Source organism: Choristoneura fumiferana, chromosome 12 (genome assembly GCF_025370935.1).
Source record: "Choristoneura fumiferana chromosome 12, NRCan_CFum_1, whole genome shotgun sequence".
Taxonomy (NCBI): domain Eukaryota; kingdom Metazoa; phylum Arthropoda; class Insecta; order Lepidoptera; family Tortricidae; genus Choristoneura; species Choristoneura fumiferana.
In genome coordinates, this window is record NC_133483.1 from 16310209 (window position 1) to 16334422 (window position 24214).

Genomic DNA, 24214 nt, shown 5'->3' on the forward strand with positions numbered 1-24214 from the left:
AAATATCGTCGGCCTAAATCGCAAACCTCGTAACTCAATCTGATCAAATTTACAGGAGACACAAAAAACTTCACTACCAAAAATTTTGCATGAAGACTTGCTAAGTTTTTTTTTACATAATGTTAAATTAAATTTAGCCGTCAGATTGTTAAGACCTATTTTTTTTTTAAATAACCTGGACCTGGAAATTTTGGAGTTAAGAGTTTTTCTTGAAAATTTTATAAAGCAAATCGGGAGTTAAGAGTTTTTGCTATAAAAATAGAGGTAATTTTTTGATCTGAACAAGGTAATTATTTACATGATTAAGTACATGAGTTTGGCTCAGGTGAAGATAATGAAGCATGATTATTTTTGGCTGAATTAATTTGATGCAAACTAGCGGGCGATACACAATGTTCATGCTGTAAGGCTGTTGACATTTTTCTTGTTCAGGAAAGCTCTGAGAACTGCTGGTTTATGACGTGATGAGTGGATTTCGTGGCTTGAAAATCGATTTTTTTCAAGCTCTTGAAACTAGCTGGTGACACACAAATCAAAGGATTAAAAAGTAAAAGTAACGGGTTTCCCTAGGCTTTTTTTTACCTTGACATTACTACAATATTTTTTCATTATATAATGTACCTAATAGTTATTTGAAACTTCATACAAAAGGACTTTGCCCCGTACAGCTGGATTTAGGTAAGTAATAAGAAAATTAAAAATATTTAAATTAATTAAATAATCCGAGACAATCACAGGCACCCTAGCAGTGCAGAATAATGGTTTTAGATTTTACGTTACAGAAAGGTAAAAAGGTTTTGAGCCATGAGGTGCGGTGTCCAAGAGAAATAAAGGCTTTTTCCTAATGATACAAAGAAAGGACAATACAGACGCAATATGAAGTAATAAAATCTGTTCATATTACGACTATAAAATAACAATATCATAGTACCTATTGTCTCTTTGTCAAGGAGGTGTACTTAAGAAACTACTTATCTAGTTTCTTATCTTATTATATAGTCCTTATTATCTGTATTCTTAGTAGTTTCTTAGTGGCTTTTCTAAGCCACTTTTTTTTACTTTAGCTTTAAATATTATTTGAGAGTAATTATCTTGAACATATCTTGTTGAAATGTGTTTTTTCATGCTTTTTGTAACTTCACTTCCTTTACTCTATTTTCATTTCTGCTAAAGTGAAATAATAATGAATTGCGACCCTTTCTTGTAGTCAGATTTAGTACTTGTTTGATTTGTGATGGCAAATTTGGTACATTTTCAAAGTTCAAACGTATACGAATAGGACAATACGAAGATAAAGTATTTTCAAGATTGTTTTACAAATGGCTTGTTAATGAAAAAATCAAACATCAGATATTTCAAAGGACTATCGGAAAATGGAAACGATGGAAGAGTTACATTAACACCATGCAAATTACTAAATTAAGCACTTTAATACACCCTAATTGTGTCCCGCTGAGATAGAAATAACAAACGCTGATTGTTACAATTAAGATATACTCGTAATTAGTAGGCGGAGTAGGTACGCTCAGCCTCGGGACGATGCCGCGACGAAATTACAAGCCTTTTCATTTTTGTTCTTGGCAACAAGATTCGTTAAAGGGGATTGAATTATGTCCACTTTGTTCTTCGCCTTCCAAAGTCATAACTTGATTTCTAACTTTGAATAAGACGTTTTTGAAATTAAATATGGTAATTGTGTTGAAAATATCGAATACAAGCATACAGGTTTTGTGTGAAATCTTGAACTCGCCCGTAGATTTACTAAATATTACCAAGTTAGGTATTTGGCATAAATCAACCAAAATGTTTGCTTCAAATGAAATTAAAGACAAGTCATTTTCAAATTATAACATTTAGTAAACCAACAATACATAAAAAATAAAAATAATACTTCAACGTTTTATTAATTTACTAAAGTACCTTGTACAATTTAAAACGTTCAATAAAAAAGCAAGCTTTTAAAATAATCAGTGTAAGGCTTATCATTAAAAAAGTTTTATTTTGATGATATTTTTTTATAAAATTCGCGAATTCGCGAAATTAATTCGCGGGTGGAGGTCGCACTCAACGGAGTTTTTTTTTCAAAATGGCCGCGCCACTTACGAGATTTTTAAAAATGGCGGATGCCAACCGAAGGACGCCAACGGGTGTACTCAACGATGAGCCAATTTATAAAAAAAAAATCGGTGACTCACAGTTCTAAATATGTAACGCTTCCGTTGTTGTGATTTTTCGTAACAACCTATATACATACATATATTTTAGAATTCAGTAATAGTACATTATTTACTACACCCTATCTATTGTGTGATCCATGAGTTATATAGGTACAACATATAAGAGTAAGGGGCTGTTTCACCAACCATTGATTAATTTTATTTGACGGATAAATGTGATGCCGTCTTTGTCTATTCGAACAAAAAAACCAGAGACGGCATCACATTTATCCGTCAGATAAATTTAATCAATGGATGGCGAAACAGGGCGTGAGAATATTAAAATAAGAATGGTTTAAATTACCTGATAGAATAGATAAATACACATACAGACACACTGTCTAAATATACACATGCCCAACCAGCCAAAATGGCCGCCACTGAGCTATGTGTCATGAAAAGATCTGGGGATCATGTCACTGCGTTTACAGAACGTCAGCATTTAATTTTTTTGGGCAGTGGTGGAGACGTAACGCGTTAAAAACGTGACGCATGGCGCCTTTTTGCTTTTACGACGTATCAGAGTTTGGGAACCGGTGTAGTTGATCCATTTATTCTTCGACCTATCTATCCACACGTGCGATTTGTCTCGTCACACGACGGAGACGTTCCATTTGGGTTTAATGTAACAGGTAAGGTAAGACAAATCGAAAAAATGTTGGTACTTTATTAAGTTCTAGCCTTGGTTCTATTGAGTCTATTGAGTTTGTTTCTGATGTCCTTTCGATCGTTCAAAGGTTAAAGGATAAGTTCGCTTTTGTATATACATCTTTTTCTCTTGTTAACAGTTATTTTCATATGTTTTATGTACAATAAAGTAAATAGTAGAGACGGCGTTATTTCACTATACGCTTGTAAGACCGGTGACTGACGTGCACGTTTATAGGGATTCGTATCCAAAATATGTTAATAAGACTTTAGATCATTATAGGACCACGATAAGATTGAGAATGACACATTTAACACTTCATATAATTTTTTGACACAAGAATGGAATAACAGTCAGTTTCATTCTCAGTCTCAAAGTGGTTTTATAAAACATATAATTTAAAATGGCTCATCTTTCAATAGTTGCTGATTATTATAATGTTTTGAACTGACGCAATTTTTACAGTGGTACACCTTCGATTTGCCTATAGTTATTTTATATTATTATCTGTATTTTTAATAGCTTACATAATATTAATAGTACAAAATATTTTTGCTACCTATCTGCATACTATAAGGAAAATGCTGATTTACTAAATTATCATTATCAACGTCCAGCCTGAGCCTAAAACTAAAATTTGGCATATATTTATGTGAATCCCCTTTATGATGTAAACAAAGAATAAGGATGAAGTACAAATTGATTAGCTGTTACAGCTGTCCTAAACATTATTTCCCCCTTGAAGAGGAATGTACCTAACGCTGGAGTTCACATAGAGATCTCCGCCTCGCATCCGTTAAAAATACTCCAATTCTAAGACAATTTGTCACTTTTTTCAATCAGCGTTACCTCACCTCCTGAGGTAATCCCACCCTTGCCACACAAAGGGCAGAATCTATCCATCAATCAGGGGGCTGCATTGTGCCCGCTCTAGAGTAATCAGTGCGATGAATGGCTGCTGGCGTTCGCTAGTTATCCAAGGGATGTATAATGATAATCGATTATGAATTAAAAAGTAACAAATTAAAAGGAAAATGGGTTCCAACTAATAAAGAGTGCTGAAGTGTCGTTCGTATGAGCCACTGTTCTTTAGCCATTTTGCTATTTTTTTTATTTCGTGTTTACTCGTATATAGAATAAAATAGAATTGATTTATTTGGTGATAAAAAAGTTTGTATATGAAATATTAATCTAAATCTCGTAGCAAAGCACCAAAATGGATGCCACTCAGCAAATGCCGATGTCTGAATTTCTTCAGTCATGTATATCTTCAAAAGTGTTTTCAATATTATTTTTAAAGAAAATAAAAATAAATTGATTATTACGATAAGTTATTCTACAGAAATAAATTTCTGCCGTTTGACTTATGCTTCGAACATTCCCCGTTCGTTATGGTTTCGCTGTCATAATGGCAAAACTGTACGTGGCGAGGCATTGGCAGGCCTTCCACTAGCTATATGAACTGCATCGCGAGAGTTGCAGACAAAGACTCTTCGTACTAAAAGCTGTAATTGGAAATGAGTGTGTGTACATAATTATCGCGTTGATAAAGAGGTAGAATAAATTCGAATCAAGCCGTGAAAATATCAGTCGCAAGCGGAGAAAGTTAAGTATCCTTGCAAAATTACCGCACGGGTGAAATTTTCGACTCAAAAAAAAAAATCAAATGATTTATTCAGTAAATAGGCCGCAATGGGCACTTTTATACGTCATTTTTTAAACTACTAGCGCTTTCGGAAAGACCATCATTGCCAAGAAGAATGCGCCGCAAGAAACTTGGTAGAAACAAGAAGCTTGACTGCTTGTGAAGAATAATTCTCTTCTCAATGGTTATGCTCTTAGCAGAGCGTTCACTATCAACAGCTGGTCAGTTAAGTGCAGATGTTGCTCGCCGTATGACCATAGTAAAATAGGAGAAGTAATGCCGCACGCACACACTGATAATTTTAGAGTAAGGTTTGCATCCCGTAACAGTAATTCAGTAATTCAGATATATCTAACAAAACCTTATCTATTTTAAACATTTTATAAAATATGCGGAGTACATAATAATAATATTTCCTTGCCAAAACACTAATTAAAGTAATCCTTCGGGATGTATTAACGCTGTGCATTTATAGGGTTAATTAAATGTCGCCATTATGTATTTCGGGTGACAGCCTGTCTGTTGGATACAGCGCAATCTACTTAATGATTCAGAGTATTCGTAATTTTATTAGGACTTACTTACACAAATTAATCGTCTAAAACTTCTGTGACGTTCATTGTAGTATTTTATGAAAGGAACAGTATGAGTGTAGCGGATATCGTAAGGAGGTCCCGCCGCGAGCTTTTTAGACGAGTCTATACAACCTATAGGCACACCGGTAAGACTCATTTGAAGGGGGTTGATGCATCCTTATAATTATCGGTTTTATTATGAATTATGGTAATTTTTTCTACATTCTTTTTGTCAGGAGAGTACAAGTTCACCTCTTTGCACCTCTAGTAAGAAAAAAAGAACGAAAAAAGGAGGAGACCAAGGTTAAGGTATACAAACCATATGTAATGGTGATTTACAAATGGTGGAATTTGTATGCATTCTCGCGCGCCCGCCGCGAGCCGCCCCGGGCCGCCGCGGGCGCTGCCATACAAATTTCAATTCTCGTCTCGCCTCGCCGGTGGAAAACCACCTTAATACATGAGAAATTAGCTTAATGTCATGTGAAGAGATCAAAGAGACAACGCTTAAAAGGGAAAAATGGAGACAAATTTATTAGCTACAGTAAAAGCATTTGTTACTATATTAATTAGTAGATGAATAATAACGGAATTTCTAATACCTTTAAACAAGCAATTCAATTCTCGAATCTCGGAAACGGATTCGATTTCGATAAAATTTAGTATGTATGGTTTTCGGGGATGACAAATCGATCTAGCTTGGTCTTATCTCTGGAAAAAACGTTTATTAACGAGTTTTAGCCCAAGCAAAGCTCGGTCGCCCAGGTACTGGTCATTTATACGAATAATTTCGATCCAGTGGCAGATCTTTCGGCGGCTCGCGCTGAGATGGCGAAGGAAGGTGAACTTACCCAATTTCACCGCCAACCTCTTGACTGGCCACGGCTTTGATGAACAGTAATGAATGTACGTCGCCGCTTATGTATGCACACGCACATGTATGAATTTTGATGGAAGAATTAGACCTACTTTTTATTTATGAGAATTTTATGGTTGACACAAGGCGAGCTGAATAATATTTTAAACAATTTAATGACAATGACATGACAAAAACGTGTGGCATCAGTGGCTTCAGCCAGCGTTAGCACATGGCAATACGGCGCAACCAACCTCAATCTTATGGAAACTGATTTCCATGACTAAACTCTGCATTTTTTTGCCAAATGTGAAGTAATGAATACACAAAATAATTAGTTACCTAATGCACAGTCAATGCGCAGCCAAAACTACTGGAGCTTGAAACGTGGCACATATTCGTATACTCGTATTCGGATCAAAGAAGTGCACTAAGAAAGGATTTTCATATTCCTACGGGATAGAGATATAGCTTATTTTTTTATTCTTCTACATACATGGACAAAGCCGCGGGCAGAAGATAGTAGGTATATTTAAATATTAATAAAAATTGCACCGTATTCTTAGAATATAAATATTCAATGTACATTTTTTCCATGGCTAAGCAAGTTAAGGAGTTTTATAAAATAAATAATTCAAGAGGCGCCGAGCATAAGGCAAGAAAACGTCCAAGTTTTATCCTTACATTAACTTGCTTTTATTTATTATATTTTGTTGGCTGAATAGCCTAATCCTGTGTCACCTTGACTAGGAAACTAGAGGTCTGTGTTCGATTCTCGTGAGAAGTCCAATGTGTGATGAATTCAGTCCTATTATTTTTATAGTTTGTGGAAATGTTTGCAACTAAATGTGGCACACAGATAACTTACACATCTGCTTCGTCCCGGCAACGGCCATTCCACTGAAAGATGGTACCGTAACATTTACTTTTAAAATTATCGTAAGTAGCTATAACTCTTAAAATAATGAATACTTACACCATTTTGTGTTGTTTAGTAAGGCACATTTCTCTGTGTTATTGATCAATTTTTATTGATCTCAAATCTAAAAATCTTAGCATTAACTGAAAATAAAACTAACTTTCACCGCCATTTCTTCTTTATTTGCAGTTTTCGACCATTCAATAAAAGTAGAGAGGATAAGCTCTGATTTAAGCGAAATAATACGATTTGCGTAAGTAGATTCAACTTGAGTGTCTAAACTCGGCTGATTAAATTTTAACTGCTTCAAAATTAAATTACAACCTTAATTAATGGGGCTGTTCCAATCTGAAACCCAAATAAGGCCAAGGTTTGATAATAGTATGACTGGTTCACTTTTCGCAGAACTATTTTTTCACAAATATTTCATTTACCAACAGAACTGTTTTATTTCCTAACTCATGATTTTCTCTGAAACCATTTTTTTTGAACTTTCATAACAAACCTCACCCAACCTACTGTGCTCTATAACGCCATAAGAAAATACACTGTGATATTTTTTTATTTATGAAACATTTGGGAAAAATAATTCTGCAAAAAGGCAGGATACCAGTATGATTTTGTACAAGGTTCACTTTGTTATAGAAAGACAGACAGTGTTTAGCGAAGAGAAAACTTAAATCGGTTGAAAATTGGACTTATAGTGCTTTTAATATGTTTCATAGTTTACAAATGATCTATTTATGTAGTCTTATGTATAGTAATAAAACTGTGTAGTATATCTTTGTAGCGGTCCGAGGGTCACCAAGGTCACCAAGGGTCAAAATCAGCGCTGGGGTGTTTATTATTAACGCTTCAGCATTATGCTGAGCCAGTGTCCGATTCACAACCTTTGTTGTCTATTTGTACTTAATACTATTGTTGTATCTTGTGTTGTGAATAAATGTATTTTCTTTCTTTCTTTATTTTCTTTCTTTTTTTGAAAAATCTATATAATTGTATCCTTCTCAAACGCTTTACTCTTTACTTTACTTTTGTTATAGCCTAAATTGAAAAAAGATATTTTGACTTCGACTTTGACTCTATGCAGCAAATACGGCGCTACTTGCGTGTGACGTCACATGCAAGTATGTCTTTCTCTGTCTAATTTCTGTCGAATTTCAAACCTTTATAACTTTGTTATTTGTAAAGGTAGCTTAAAAATTGTTTATCTATTCGGTACGACACGATACGATACGATTACGAGTATCAAGTTTTAATTTATAAGAAATATAAAAAAATAGTCAAATACCGTAGTATGCCGCCAAGTAGCTGTGCGTTTGCTAAGAGAGCCGGTGAAATTACAGGCACATACTCGTATATTAAGTATTCTATATTAACTATTGCCCGCGACTCCGTCCGCGTGGAATTCTAATGTGTTTCATAAAAAAAGTGTCCCAATTCGGGCGTTTCTATCGTCAATATTTATTTTACTCCGAAAAGCTGCTCGCAGGTTATTTCCCGCCATGGAACTAATTTGAAGGCATTATAGGACCCAGGGATATATTAAATTTGCTATTCGCAGCGGACACATTTTCTACCTCGTATGTATCGATATTCCGTCCCATTACAAAGATACATTGTAGGATTTGCTTAGTATGTATTAGTGCGACCTATACTCGGCAATATATTGGAACTACTTATGGAAATTTGTGGCTATATTTTGGGTATAGTATAAGTGTTATTTTCATTGTTTGTATATTTATATTTGACACTATGATAATTTATTATTATTATATATTTGTTACGGGACGTAGACCTTGATTAAATATAATAAGTAGTATAATAATAGGTACTAGCTTTTGCCCGCGGCTTCGTCCGCGTGGAATTCGGTTATCGCACGCTGTTCCCTCGGGAACTGTGCATTTTTCCGAGATAAACAGTGGCCTATGGCCTATGGCCCATAAACTATCTCTATGCCAAAAAACACGTCAATCCGTCGCTCGTTTCGACGTGAAAGACGAACAAATATACAAACACACACATTTTCACATTTATAATAAAAGACTAGCGAAATATAGCTAGATGGCGTTAGTATCGTGAGGTTTTTTGACGTTACAGTCGTGCTTGCAATGAGGGCTATCGTTTTTTGTCTTTCTAGATGGCGCCACTGTTGCGTGAGGTTTTTAAGTGTGGCTTTCAAAGTCTGTTATTACGGGCGTGAAAACAAAGTTTAGATTAAAATCATATTTAATACACCTTAAAACCGTACCATAAAAATATCGAGCAACCACAGTCTAGCGTAGTCCCGTTTTGTTCGGAAAAAAAGGGAGGACAAAAGTTCTCGAAAGGCAAAACTGTCTTAAAACACAGACATTCATTGCCCCTTATCGCATAATCGCCATAATTAATTTCAAGTAATGCAAAATATTCACAAAATTATGCTAATTATAAATAAACCCGCGTAGCTCACCCAAAAACTATGAGATTTGACAGTTCGGAGACCTCACGCTACACTAGCGCCTCTAGCGGCGAATTCATACGCGATAGCCCTCATTGGCTAATAACTAAATGAGCCTATGAGGGCACCCGTTTTCGCGATCACCAGTTGCCGCCACTGTAGACAAAGGTCCTGGTCTGAAGTATAGTGGGTAGTTTGTTACGGGCGTGAAAACAAATTTTACATTTAAATCATATATTTAATACCTTAAAACCGTACCATAAAAATATCGAGCATGCCACAGTTGCGTAGTCCCGTTTTGTTCGGAAAAAAGGGCGGACAAAGATTTACGAAAGACATAACTGTCTCAAAACACAGACAATCATTTCCCCGTAACGCATATTAGCCATAATTAATTTCAGGTAATGCAAAATATTCACAAAAATATTCTTTTTATAAATAAACCCACACCCAAAAATAGTGACATTTGACATTTCGGAGACCTCTCGCTACACTAGCGCTTCTAGTGGTGAAATCATACGCGATAGCCCTCATTGCAAGCAAGACCGTAACGTCAAAAAAAACTTCACGACACTAACGCCATCTAGCTATATTTCGCCTGTCTTTAACCCTCATTCGGTTGTTTCCTGGGTAAAAAAATATTATTCTATTTAGTCTGTCAATTACATTATCAGAAAATATTAGACACGTATTTTTTCTTTTGTCAATTACACAAAAAATTACACAAATGAAGCGCGTCAAAGTTCGGGAGTCGGGGCTCGTGCCGTTTTTATTTTTATTTTTGTCGAAAATACTTAATTTACGATCACTAGACACAAAAGTCGACTGGTTGCCATTTTTTTATAGCTTTTATGTCATCGATCCCCATTCAAACTCAAAAAATAATTCGTAGGTAATGTATTATCTAACCAACAAAAAACCCCCGAATTTGTCACTTCAAAGTTCAATATCTCAAAAACGGCTGAACCGATTTTGACAAAACATATCTAAAAACTATTGCTAGAAAATTTTCTTTCGAATAAAAAAACCGCATTCAAATCGGTCCACCCGTTTAAGAGCTACGGTGCCACAGACAGCACACACACAGACACACATAGCGGTCAACTTATAACACCCCTCTTTTTGCGTCGGGAGTTAAAAAATGACTTGGTAGGTACACGAAATGATATTGGGTTTATCCCTGAATGATATGGCGATGCCAATTATCAGAATCGCACAGGTCAAGCACCACACACTCTTTAATGCAACACATTACCAGATTATATGAAATACTCGTATCTCTACCAAAAGGCCACTAATACCAGCACCCGATTCAGTAGGTAGTCTAGATAATAGAGAATAACGTTCCAGGTTGAGAACCGAGGGTGTGCAGTAACCTCATTAAATTAGAAAAAAAGGGTTAACAATTTCCAAGCGATATAATGATCAACTTTTCTTCAGCATCTTGTTTGTCTCGCATTTTGTTTTGGATTAAATTTTCCTCGCATTTTGGTCACGAAATGAATTTGCTTTATTTTCGATACATCATCTAATGTAAGAATAAACGCTACTCCTTCCGATTACACTCACATACAAGGTAAGCGTGTAGCAAATGGGTCTTCGTTATTGGTGGTAATTACGAGTTAAATACAACCGTTAGCCTTAGTAATTTTAGATGAGATGACCTCTATTTGATTTCTATCTGGTTATGTGCAATAGGTACTCCTAACCTTTAATGTCGGAAGTGAAATTCAAAATATCGATGATTAAATTAGGCTATACTTTATCTATACCTTTAAACGAGCAATTCTTGTATAGGTATATATATATCAGAATCTCGGAAACGGCTCAAACAATTTCGATGTAGGTATGTAGGGGTTTTCTGGGATGACAAATCCATCTAGCTTGGTCTTATCTCTGGGAAAACGTTTATTGATGAGTTTTATTTAGCCCGAGCAAAGCTCGGTCGCCCAGATACTAAAATGTATGTACTACGTTATGATAAACGAACCATTTCGTAATAAATAACACCTTGTATAACGATGGGGTCACAGCTATAATCCTAATCTAACCTACTTTTAGCTAGTCCATGTGAATGTTATGTAAAAGGAAGTGATGTTATTTAATTTTTAAGTAGGTATCTAAATGTTATATATAATAAATGGACGTTATAATTATGAACTCACGAGACTCCTTTTATGTATAACAATCTTCATTGAGTACCTTTTAGGTCTCGCAGGTTTTCTGTTATTAGCTACGATGCTTAGGAACAAATGTAGAGATACAGCTGAGCAAGGTAGAGAGGTCAATCACTAGTCAGTTTATTGTATATTTTTATTTCCTATACAGGTATAAAGTATTTTTATAACGTTTTAAGCTTTCGTGACTTTATATTTATGTTACATATCATATTTAATAATATTATACCGGATAACTCACGTCTTAAATCGAGTTTACCTCGACATGTTTCGGGCTAATCGTAGCCCTTCTTCCGAGGAGCAACGTAACTCGGCGGCTGCCGCAACACGCGCACTGCGCGCCACCGCTTTGCTCGCGCGACCAAATAAAATAAATAATAATGCTTAATATCCTTAATTATATAGTAAAGTAAATATTACTCGCATGTTTAGCGTGATAAGTTCCATTTATAGTATTTACACACACAAACACACAACATCACGCCTGTATTCTCAAATGGGGGAGCCACTTTGAGCAATTTTATAGTATTTAAATATAAAAAAAAAATTTTTCGCCTTTAGCACCTAATTTAAAGTAACGTTTCAGGCTTACCTGTCACTAGGTAGCATTTTTAATTAATCTGCCGATCCAATCGTTAATAATAAATTCAGTTCGGGTAATTTTGCAGTTGACTGTACCCGATGAGCAGGAACCCGTCAAGTATGAAAATATCCAATCAATCAATATTACGTAGCCTTTTATGCCCGCTTTTGTCGGCACATATGAAATTATTTATTTTTCCATCGCTTTTCGGATTTTTTGATCCATCAATGCGAATTTTTGTGAGTTAAAAAGCATGGGGCGTTGTTTTAGTTAAAAAATGCTTTTGTTCGGTTGGAACTTATTTTCCAGACAGTCGTAAATAAAACAAATACAAAAGGGATCTTCCTTAAAGATCGAAACCGCTATCTCACGGTTCGCAACATGGTAACATTCATACCTCGACTATTAAAACGTAAATAAACCGTGCTAGAAACACAAATTTTCATGAAAAACCACACATAAAACTGCCTAGGCCTAGTAAGCACTCAAATAAATAACAACCAATTTAAACTGACAACCTAACATATCTAGTAGTTAACGCATCTCACATCTAACCACCATTTATCCCGAAAAAAACGTTAACACGAGTCACCAAAACACAAAACGGCGCGGTTTACTAATTGCGTCAGCCCACGAGACCTGAATTGCACTCAAATAGTCCAATGTGTGGTCGAGGCATTATTCCTTGGGCGGGCGGCAGTGGACCCCGCACCTTGCCCCCCACTTTAGTACCAGAGAGGGGGGCGCCAGTCTACCTCAGGACGCCGCCCGCGACGCTCTCCCCTTAACGCTATTCGCCGTATCTCCCGCGAAAACTGATTCATCAAAACATGAATTAAAATAGACGTGAAAATTTCTAATAAAATCACCGGCCAGTGTGCCACCGGTGTGTGCTTGTGGTTTGATTTGGTTTTGTTTTTGTTGATCTGTGAAAGGTTTTTGGTTCTGTGACGATTCGAACGAATTTTGCTTTGTGATTCTCGTTTTAATAATTATGGTAAGTTATGATTCGTTGTAATTATTTGTAGAAATTAAATATAAATTGTTACGTGTGATAACGCATCGTTATATTTAATATTAAAAATACTGCCACGAAAAGTAGTAGAACTACCTCTACGTCTAACAAGTGATTTTTACGTAAACGTGTAACCACGGTATGTCAAAAATTAGCTTACAAATCCTAGTTGCCACCTGCTAATAAAATGGAATCTATAAATATTATGAGGTAACAATAAAACCATCATTTAATCTCAATTTAACGTCATTGTCACGTTGACCTCCTTACAAAAACTCCGAGAACCTAAGCCTAATTCCTGGTAAGTAGGCCGCTTCGTCAGATATGAAACGCGTCAAAAATTTCGTACGCGTCAGCAACAATAAACATTAGCATGCCCGGGCGTAGGTACAGCACGATAACCCAAACATTACAACTGAAACAAAAGCGGTGTTTTTATTATCTGCTTCTTATCTGACCGGAGTACATGAATAATTAGAGATAGCTTGACAGTATAACGTAAATATGTTGTAAGCGTGTCGTATGGAAATAAAATATTTTGACAATAAAAGGGTAAATTTTGAGAGAATTTGCGGTCGTTTTGCGCTGGGACTGAAATATTAAACGCTACTTGTGTGCTTACACGATAATTTCAACAATATATAATCAAAGTTATATAACCACAACAGACAAAAGTAAAGCCAAAAGAAAAGAAAGGATTATGTTTTCACGACATTGATGACATATACATAAGTACACATGTGTGTTATTTGTATTTATTTACGCTCTACCGCAAAGCGTAGATTATTCGTGCAATTTTACGGATGTTTTGCTGTTACTCGTATTTCTTTAACGGAATTATTCCGATTTCTTTTTCGCTTTTGTTTCTTAATAATTTCCTTGTTTCTTTTCTTCTCTTGTGGTTCCATTAAAGGTACCTAGGTACTCACGGAGGAACTACTGCGAACAATCCAAACAAACAGTCGTACTTATAGTTTCTATTGGACAAACTAAATGATGCAAATTAATTTTTTTTAGTTGAATAATAAAATTGCTGTTAAAATAATGGTATTATTTATCAACAAGAGGAAACAATTAAACGTCTCGTGTCCCTCCGCAGGTCTTAAGTAGCTGCATATTTTTTTATAATTAAAAATTCCAATACGTCCAGCGCTGTTTACGCACCTTCACCGACAGTAATAACCCGTCATCGAAATAATTAGATTCAATAATATTTACTTTTAGCGAAGATCGCCCAATCTCGCATATCCGGTCGGGACGCAATAATACACGTTACTATTAACAGGATTGCTTTGAAGTTCTCAAATCAATTTATTAACTATTTTACTATGGCGATGCTCAATATTTCTTCCAGTGTTTGGTTATAATTTTAATGATTAGCGGTTACATTAGGTATATTCTTTACGGGAGACCGTGATTACCTTTAGCACGGTCTACGCAGCATTAACATCCACCTGTAATTTCTTCAGTCTACCGGTGATCATGATGCATGCAAGTACGTAGAAACATCGGAAGCTCTTCATGGTCTACATCTCGTAACAAATTATTGTATCTAATCTTAATTATTGTTTTTGTGTAGTATCTGTCTTTTGTTGCACAAGTAGTAAGCTAGTAGTAATTTCTACACTTTAAGCATTGTTATATGGGTAGCCATGATGAAAAATCATTAATCTGCTCGTAAAGAGACACCGGGCAATTCAAGTGTAACCTATAATTCTGGGACTCTAGTGAAAAAGGGGTTAAGTCTGCAGAAATTACACAGCTATTTTCTATTTTATGTGTAAAACCAGCGCTGGGAATCGAACCCAGGTCCTCAGCATTCCGTGCTGCGTGCCATTGTATTTTCGATATGGATTTTACGGGATGACCGTAAAAGTAACAAAATTAAGAGTTGAAATAAAAAATACAAAATGACACCAAAAACCAATCTTAATCGAAATCAGCTGTTCAACTTCTGCAGAATTAACCCCTTTTTCACTAGGGCCCCAGAATTTCACTCAGCCTTCGCTTCATAGCAACTCAACACCTGACAATGACCGTGGTCGTGGAACATAAATGAGAAGTGCAAATATTCCATCATTTATTACGCTCCGCGATTGGTAGACAAATATTGGCAACAAAGATCAACTGAGAAGCCAATCTTTTTAAGTCCTGTATGCGATACTGCGCGTTCAACTGAAAAAGTCGGTTAGTGTCAAAACGGATTAGAAAGATGACTTCCGCCAGTTCTCGTTGTGGCGCAAAATCGAAACCAAAATCCTAAACAAACAGGCGATCACAGGGGGACGTTCTATCACATTAATCCTTCATGAAAGCGACAATCTGTTAAAAGCATTTTAGAAAAAAATTACCAAGAATATTGCAAAAAAATGAAAGCGGAAAACGCTCAATCAACGTAATCTTTACAGATCTGCATATGGCGTTTTGAAAGGCCTTGTCAAAAATTTCATCCATCTTCCTGCTTAAAGTAAAAATTTAAACCATTAACTACTCCATCTCCTCTCCTCCTCTACTCTGTCCTCTTTTTACATCTTATTATCCTGTGTTCTGTTATTTTCATGTGTTTTTATGTACAAAAAAGAGTTTTACAATACAATACAACACAAAAGAAAGAAAGAAAGAAAGAAAATACATTTATTTAACGCCATAAAAACAAACATAGAACAAATACAAGACATACATGATGCTAAATAGGCGGTAATACAATACTCTAGATAGAAGTATTTGGTTTAGAAATGATTAAAGTTTTTAAAATGGATTTATTTATTGTAAAAAACATAGTAAACACGAAACATGAGCATAAATTTATTCAGTCGCGTGAGACTTTCCAGTTGAAATGGAGAGACAAAAATGTAATGATAAAAGTTTGCCAATTTATGACTAACTTTTGTGACATACCTCTGTTTTTTTACCCGACTGCCCGACGGAGGGTTATGTTTTTCGAGCGTATGTATGTATGTATGTATGTATGTATGTGGGTATGTATGTCTATGTCTTTGGTCCTCGCGGCAGCCTAAACGGCTAAACGGATTTTAACATATGATGTATCATTGGATTCTTCATAACTGCCGGAGTGACATAGGCTATATAATATTTCAATATGGCGTCTGCGAAAAAAAATATGGTGGGGGAATGAAAAAAAATATTTTGTATTGTAACAATATGGGTATCAAATGAAAGCTAATAATTAACCCATTCTAAATATATACGGGTTTTCATTTTCACTTTTAATCTACCGTTTTCACATAAATATCAAAATGTGTAAAATAAAATATTAAATTAATAAAATCAAAAAACCCGACTGCCAAAACTAAAACGAAGAAAATAAGCCTAGTGGTCTAGAACTCTGTTAAGTAGCTAATTTAAAGTTCAACAGTCGGGACCCATTTAAATCGTGACGCTCAAAAATTCTTAGTAATGTGTCCCGACTGTTGACCTTTAAATTAGCTACTTGACAGAATTCTAGACCACTAGACTTATTTTCTTCCTTTTAGTTTTGGCAGTCGGGTTTTTATGTTTAAATAGACTTGCTTCAAAAAAGTAGTTAGTTTACTTAATAACTCGATATATTGAGATCTTAGCGCAATACCGTGCAATGCAACTTTTAATGACATTCTTAGGATTAATGTTTAAAGATATTTCACCGTATAATCTTAAATACTTCGGAAATACGACTAGCAGTTAAGGTTACTTTTACGCATTACACTTGATATTAAATACTTACTTTCTTTTTTTCCTTCCTCCTCCCTCTTTTTGCGTCCTTGTGTGTGTTTGCTGTGTTGTATTGTTGTTGTTGTGTTGTGTTTCCTTGTTGTGTTAATGGTTAGGGAGAGAATGACCACAAATTCTCTGACTATATGGCCCGTAAAAATTTAACAAGTGCTGTAAATTTTAATTTCAAATACAGTAACTAATTTCAACCACATTTGAGACTCCTTCTAAGATAATATCGGTGAACAAAGGCGTTGTTAATACTTACGCACTTCATTCTAAGCAAGGAGGAATAATCTAAGGGGCGAAGTTCAGTCGACTTCGAATGGAATCCGATTATCTTCCTGAATACAATTTGCATCTGAATCACTGAATGTGTTTTCAGTGAGAGACGATTCCTCTTAGAACTTCACTTAAACGTTAACTTTAAAATCGGATTCGATCGAAAATACAAGGTGGTTTCGTCGGCCAATGGACACGCTAAATGGATGTTTTAACCAATTGTAAAGCAAACAAAGGCAGTAAAGTGAAGCCAATTTTAAATTAAAACTTATTATTTATATTTACTTTTCATAGATTACGAATTTGACTAGCGATAAATTGGGCCGTGTTGAATGAGAGCAGAAACTATATTGCCTAATGTGCTGACACACAATTACTATCGCATTCGGCATCTGTCTCTATCGTCATATTTTCCCTTCTGACAGACAGACATTATGATTGCGATTTCGTTCTCACGTGTGGACGAACCTAATGGACATAGGACGTAGAAAGTTTATAAAACGCATTCAACAAAACAAAAATTTTACTCTACTTGATGGCGGGATTAGAAAGTTATATGGTGGTAGCAATCTAGGTGATCCTTGAACAAAGCAGTCCTGCCATCTGCTGATATCTGTACAGTACATTATTTGTATTTTTCAATATTCATAAAAATATAAGCGCACACTAAAAAATCGCTGTAGTAGGTACAGTCACCAGCATTAATATCTGCCACAGCGAAGCGTGAAAAAATATCTGACACGTCCTTCCGGTCCTAGAAATAGAGTCGTATCAGATATTTATACACGCTTGTTGTATCAGATATTGGTGCTGGTGACTGTACTTACCGACATAAAAAAATAGTGAGACGAAGATTTGTATCATGCCATGTTTAACATGTACCTTCACTATTGTAGTTTTTTCTTTATATTTATGAAAAAATAGGTTACAATAACAGTAAATTTACAATAAAAGGTGGGGCCTTTAACAGAAGCAAAAAATTAAAGCACAGCTTTCACTTTTCATCTTGAGCTAATTTAGTTGTACAACTTTTGAAAATAACTTGTATTATGTTTTTTTTTATAGTTTAGAGTTTTATTGGACTGTATTGCTGTATGTGGCAATGTATTGCGAAATCCGTCATTTTGTTACGTGACAGGCGGTGTCATTTAGGCTATTGGATGCCGTACATTGAAAATACCATTTAATTTGTTTGGAGTAAACATAATGATAAAATGACTTGATTTTTGAAAGTTTCATTTGAGTAGCAGAACCTGTGTTTTAATTTTTTGCTCCTGTTACAGGGCCCACCCTGTATATATTTATTTTAAACTGATTCTGTGCTAACGTATACAGTAAAGTTTGTGAATAATTTAAGGGATTCATCAGAATACGAACGAGGTTTGTACTTTGCAGTGAAATTAGTATCGAAAATCAATGTGAAAACCCCTCGAATTATCATGACAATAGGACAAACCCGATGTCTTTGTTCAAGCAAAATGGACGAGAGAATCGCTAAACAAACTTATTAAACGCATAGTACAGATAACATTTTTGTTAAACGGTTAAGAGGAAAAATATGAATGTTTGCTTTGATTTTTAAGGTTATCAAATGTTATTTGTAATTAAGAGCACGATTTCCTGCTGTTGTGTTAACTTATGTTGTCTAAGTGATATAAATTTCGTACAGTCAAGGGCAAAGATATCGACACGGCCAAAGTTGCAAAAATATACACGGCCTTAATGTTAATAAAGTCGTGTAAGTATACATATTTTTGCAATTTTTTCCGTATCGTTATCTTTGCCCTTGACTGTACATTAAACTAGATTATTTTTTAATTAGATTTTATTTAATTACATTATTTTGTATACCTTAACCTTATAACCCTTTGTCGGCTCTTACGACATCCACGGAAGAAATGGAGAGGTGTCCACATTTGGGAATACAGGCGCGATGTTTGTGTGTGTGTGTGTGTGTGTGTGTGTGTGTGTGTGTGTGTGTGTGTGTGTGTGTGTATTATTTTGTACAATTATGAGTTTACATAATATATATGTAAAAACTAAAAAAACTAACCTAAGATATCTCAACTAAATATATAAATATGACAATGAAAATTATAAAAGAATATCCTGTCTAAAAGTTCTGCCTGTGGCAAGGTTCCCATAACGCTGGCCGCATTACCCTTTATTTAAAACCGAAATTACTGTGAATATACGACTGCGTAGCACCGGTTTTTTTGATGCTGTTTTGTATGGCTCTATGGGTGCATCTCTATTTGGCGGAGCCGCATTATCACATTTCAAAGTTTCTAGGATAACCGAAAGTACCCTATAGGTATAACTATTACAACACCTGGGACTTAAGTATTGTCACGTTTAACGAAACGAGTAATATTTAACTCGATGTTTCGGCCACATGGTCACGAATAGACTGAATTGTGGGGTATCACGTTTGCATAAGGCCCAAGGGCAGTAAAAGGGTTCCGTTTTTTTCTTTTAGAGGTACGGAATCCTAACAATAATTTTCCTTACGACACTTCACATCTTGGCGCGACGTAATAAAATTTTCAAGATACATTAGGAAGCCTGAAGTACTCGTACGACATAAACGTGTTATTACCAGAAATTGAACGGTCCTTTATACGCAATCCTAGTTGCGAACAAACTTGGATAACTTTTTGTTTTTGTTATTAATGTTCTTGTTAACAACTTGCGACTTAAGTTTTGATTTATACAGGCTTCGCTTAGCAATACATGGCGATACCTACTGTTTTTATGTCGAGAGGCATGTTTATTACGCAAACGTCTATTTAATATCTTGGATTTCTATCGCAACTTTCAATTCTACAAATAGAATCTTATTATTACCGCTAAACTGTCCGTCTGTCTATCTGCCATAGGGATTTAGCCCAAGAACCGTGATACTAAGATATACAACCTATTTTTTTCCCCTGTAAAGCTGCTATAGCGGCAAATAATAATAACATTAAAAGTTATGGGGTAAAAGAAAACCCTTGCTCTGCTGTTGGACACGTACAGTCGAACAAATTGAATCATGCATGACTTTTGTGCTACTAATTTGACATCTCATACTTTTGTCAAGGAAATCATATCGAGTAGCGTGCTCCTATGAAGAAGGGCAACGAAATAGCCCGAAACATGTCGAGCTAAACTAGACTTAAGACGTCTAATTCATATCAATTAATATAAGGAAAACATAGTGAAATTTATTATTAAAAGGTTCCATCCAGGGTCATGATTCAATTTGTTCGACTGTACGTATGCGCTGAAGATGAACAACATTGTGTTCCGTGTTTATAATAGCAAAATTATGTTGTAAAACAGGTAGTTTTAGCCACTTGGGTAATTTTTCACCTTTCTCTCTCTCTCTCTCTCTCTCTCTCTCTCTCTCTACCTTTCTTCCTTTCTCTATCGTTTTATTTATAACCATTATGGATTCGTCTATCTGAAAAATCCATATGAACTTGTACCGATCTCACAAAAATAAAGCGTGTATATAGTGTAACTAATTTAAGCTCTTCCCGTGTGTCAGTGGCTCAGACTTTCTACTCAATCATTTAAGAACGGTCATACTGAATCTTACCTGAAAAAAAAAAACCAGACGGTTCGATATCAAAAATCTTTAACATTTATAAACAACGAAATAGGGTCGAGAGCGTTTTAATAAATGATTCGTATAGTCAGCAGAGCCTCTTCATTAATAATGCACCGAACGAGCCCGATAGAAATGTCAACTATTTTCGGCTGCCGTGCCAACATTCGGTATTTTTGGAATTTAATTTTCCGCAACTTTGTCTTCAATGATATTTGCGAACTGGCAGGTCACAATCTGAATTGAATTCGAAATGCAAAATCTAAGATTTAAAAAAAACCGAAGGTTTGTTTTAACAAGAACATCAACATGTTTTCTTTTTTTTTTGAGCCCATCTGTAACAATAGTCTATCAATAATAACCATCTTCTCAATTTACCTTCCCATAAAATACGTGTAACAAATTTAGAAATTTCTAATTTTAATGATCTTTTTAAGCAAAGAGATGCGGTAAAGTGTGAAACAATTAGCAGTGTTAAAAGGCTTTTGATTAAGGAAAAAGAGTAAAAAAAATCTTTAAAATATTTTTTTAATAAAGGGTGGTAGCGTAATTGAACTTCATGAAAGCCCAATTTATTTCCTGTTAAAAATAAATAGACTATAAATTTGGTTTTTAAAGCACCCACCATGTTCATGTGTGTTATGTGAAGACAGTCTGCTGGCGAACACAACGTAAAATGGCCGAGAAGAACATGGCGTCGTAAGGACGCCATCAGACGGCTCAGATACAATATCCCCCCAAGCTACAATAGCCCCGGGTCACCTTACTAGGTTTTCTATTGTTTCGCGATCAGAAATTTACAACAGATTAGCGATAGATCTTATCGCCTGATAATTTTAAGCTTCTTTATCAGAGCCTATTCCGAGCTAATCTTCTAATATTAGAATTTAATAGCCTAATCTGTTAGGCAATATGTGTTTAGTTGGTATGATACATATGGGTGTGTTCGATTATCAAATTATCTCCATGGAAATATTTAATCTGCCACGGCTTACCATTCCCTTGTCATTTATTTTTGCATTAATGTCCTTTTTATATAATTTTGTTCAATGTTGGGCGTAGTATGTAATTACCTACTCAATACAAACGTAAACTTCCAAACAAAGTAGTTAAATATTTCGGATCGATATTTAACAAAATCGTCATGAAACTTTAATACTCTGCCGCTCTTTGTTTGTGTTGTGTTTTTGAAACTCGTTTAGAATTTCTGTTTTTGTTAGAGAAATAAAGGTGAGGGGGGGAGAGTGAAAGTGGCAGGAGTTCCGTGTTTGCGAGCACAATGGTTCGGTTTCAACATGGGTTCCGGCCGAGTGCCGGCTGTTTGCGGAAACTGTGCGTTCCTATGACTTTGCGGATTAAATTACGACTTAAAGTTGTTGTGAACTTTCTTCCTGTTGTCTTTGCAACTTTGTTTGAATAAAATTACTCGGTCTTACAAAAAGAAATGAAAGAAGGTCGTGCCCATGTTCCACATTGTTTTAACAGTCCGACCATTTGAATAATTTTATAGTTAAACGATCTCTGAAATTTCATTTAGCCGTGTTTTTTTTTTTTGGAGAGACCTTCACCCAGCTTACTTTAACGTTAGTGCAATGACTCTTAATAATTGCTATTTCCGAATATTTCGCTAAATAGACTTAACCGAATACGAATAATTAATCGAATTAATTCGTTTTTTTTTAAGAAAATTCTATCTGTAAATTTTTTTAGTTAAGATTACTGCCAACTATTTTCTACCTACTTTAAGCCCCCATAAAATATGCGAACGTTGGAAATTCATAATTAACTCTGAATAAAAATTATACGATGCTACTGTAAGCACTTTAAAAAATTAGGTCAGCACTTGCGTGAGCGTTCCCCTGAGAGTCATTCTTTATACATTTTTATAAAAAAGAATAATAAACAAAACTCTTTAAACTTTATAACTGTCAAATTCAGATAGGAGACAGACGAAGGATTATATACTCCTATTACTACTATATTGTATTCCGATCCAATTTATAACAACCGTAAGCAAAGACGCCATTAACCCGACCATAGACATTTAGTGATGTGAAAACCTTGTACCTATTGCAGAATAATTAATCTCTTCAGTAAATCGATTATTTATTAATTGAAGAGATCAACGTATTTTTGTCTATTTTATTATTGACAATACTTGATTAAATTCCAAATACTGTTTGTTCAATGAGGGCTATCGCGAATGAATTCGCCGCTAGAGGCGCTAGTGTAGCGTGAGGTCTCCGAAATGTCAAATCTCATAGTTTTTGGGTGAGCTACGCGGGTTTATTTATAATTAGAATAATTTTGTAAATATTTTGCAATATCTGAAATTAATTATGGCAAATATGCATTCCGGGGCAATAAATGTCTGTGTTTTGAGACAGTTTTGTCTTTCGGAAACCTTTTTCCTCCCTTTTTCCGAACAAAACGGGGACTATGCAACACTGTGGCATGCTCGATATTTTTATGGTACGGTTTTAAGGTGTTTTAAATATGATTTTAATCTAAACTTTGTTTTCACGCCCGTAATAACAGACTTTGAAAGCCATACTAAAAACCTCACGCAACAGTGCGCCATCTAGTGAGACAAAAAACGATAGCCCTCATTATAAAAGCAGTAACTATTTTTTTAATTTTAAGGAAAATAAATAAAAATCGCTTATTTATTCGCGCATTAATCGATTTAAAAAAAGGTAAATTTTTCACCATCTCTACGCTAGTCTACGCTACTACAGATTATACACATGTTTCAATTAAGAAATAACGTCAGATTTTGACAAAGATTTTCAAATGAAAAATAAATATTGAAATCGATTCGCGCTGTCATCGTTCATCCACCATTACCTCTCATATTTCATTTTATAGAATTTTTTTACCGTACAACGGCAAAACCTACTAGACACTGGCAAAATTGTCCTCCAATGGACAGAGCCATATTTTTCTAAAAAAAAAAAATATTGAAATCAAGTGAACATAAGTGAACTGTGTTTGTTCTGCAGCTTTTTAATAATATGATCACTGTTAATTTAATTTTTTCATACAAAATAAATGCAATTTTCAATGTCTGCGATACAACAAAAAATTACAGCACATTGATAAATGTGTATCAAGATGTCAAATAAGTGTCAAAAATTATTTAACGGCCCCGTACCAAGAGACAGCTATATCACCGCCATGCCCGATACACTGATTTAATGGTTAAACTTTGAGCATCAATAAATTATCTAAATCCGCAAGTTATTTGAAAATGTTACAAAACAAAAGTAGCTTAGTTATGCGGGTAGAATCGAACCTTGACTTTAAAGCCCCATGGTCAGAAACTCCCTGTAGAAACTATACAAAATGAAAATAAAAAACTTCGTTTGTAGTTCCTTTTTAAGGTCGTACTAGCTGTTTCCCGCGACTCCGTCCACGTAGAATTCGTTTATTGCTATCCCGCGGGAACTACGCAATTTTCCGAGATAAAAACTATCCCTTGCCCTTTCCCGGGACTCAAACTTGTAGGTATACCGAATAAATTTAAGTAACAAACAGACTTAGAAGCTTTCGCA

At 35.1% G+C, this 24214-nt stretch overlaps 1 protein-coding gene across 2 annotated transcripts in view; it reads left to right on the plus strand.

The window, feature by feature from the left end:
- Positions 1–12821: 12821 nt before the first annotated feature.
- LOC141433502 (protein qui-1) overlaps positions 12822–24214 on the plus strand; it is a 123462-nt gene continuing 112069 nt past the window's right edge. For both annotated transcript variants that reach the window (XM_074095562.1, XM_074095563.1), the window contains exon 1: positions 12822–13057. The gene's annotated coding sequence lies outside the window, so the exon portion shown is untranslated. The remainder of the gene's footprint in view (positions 13058–24214) is intronic.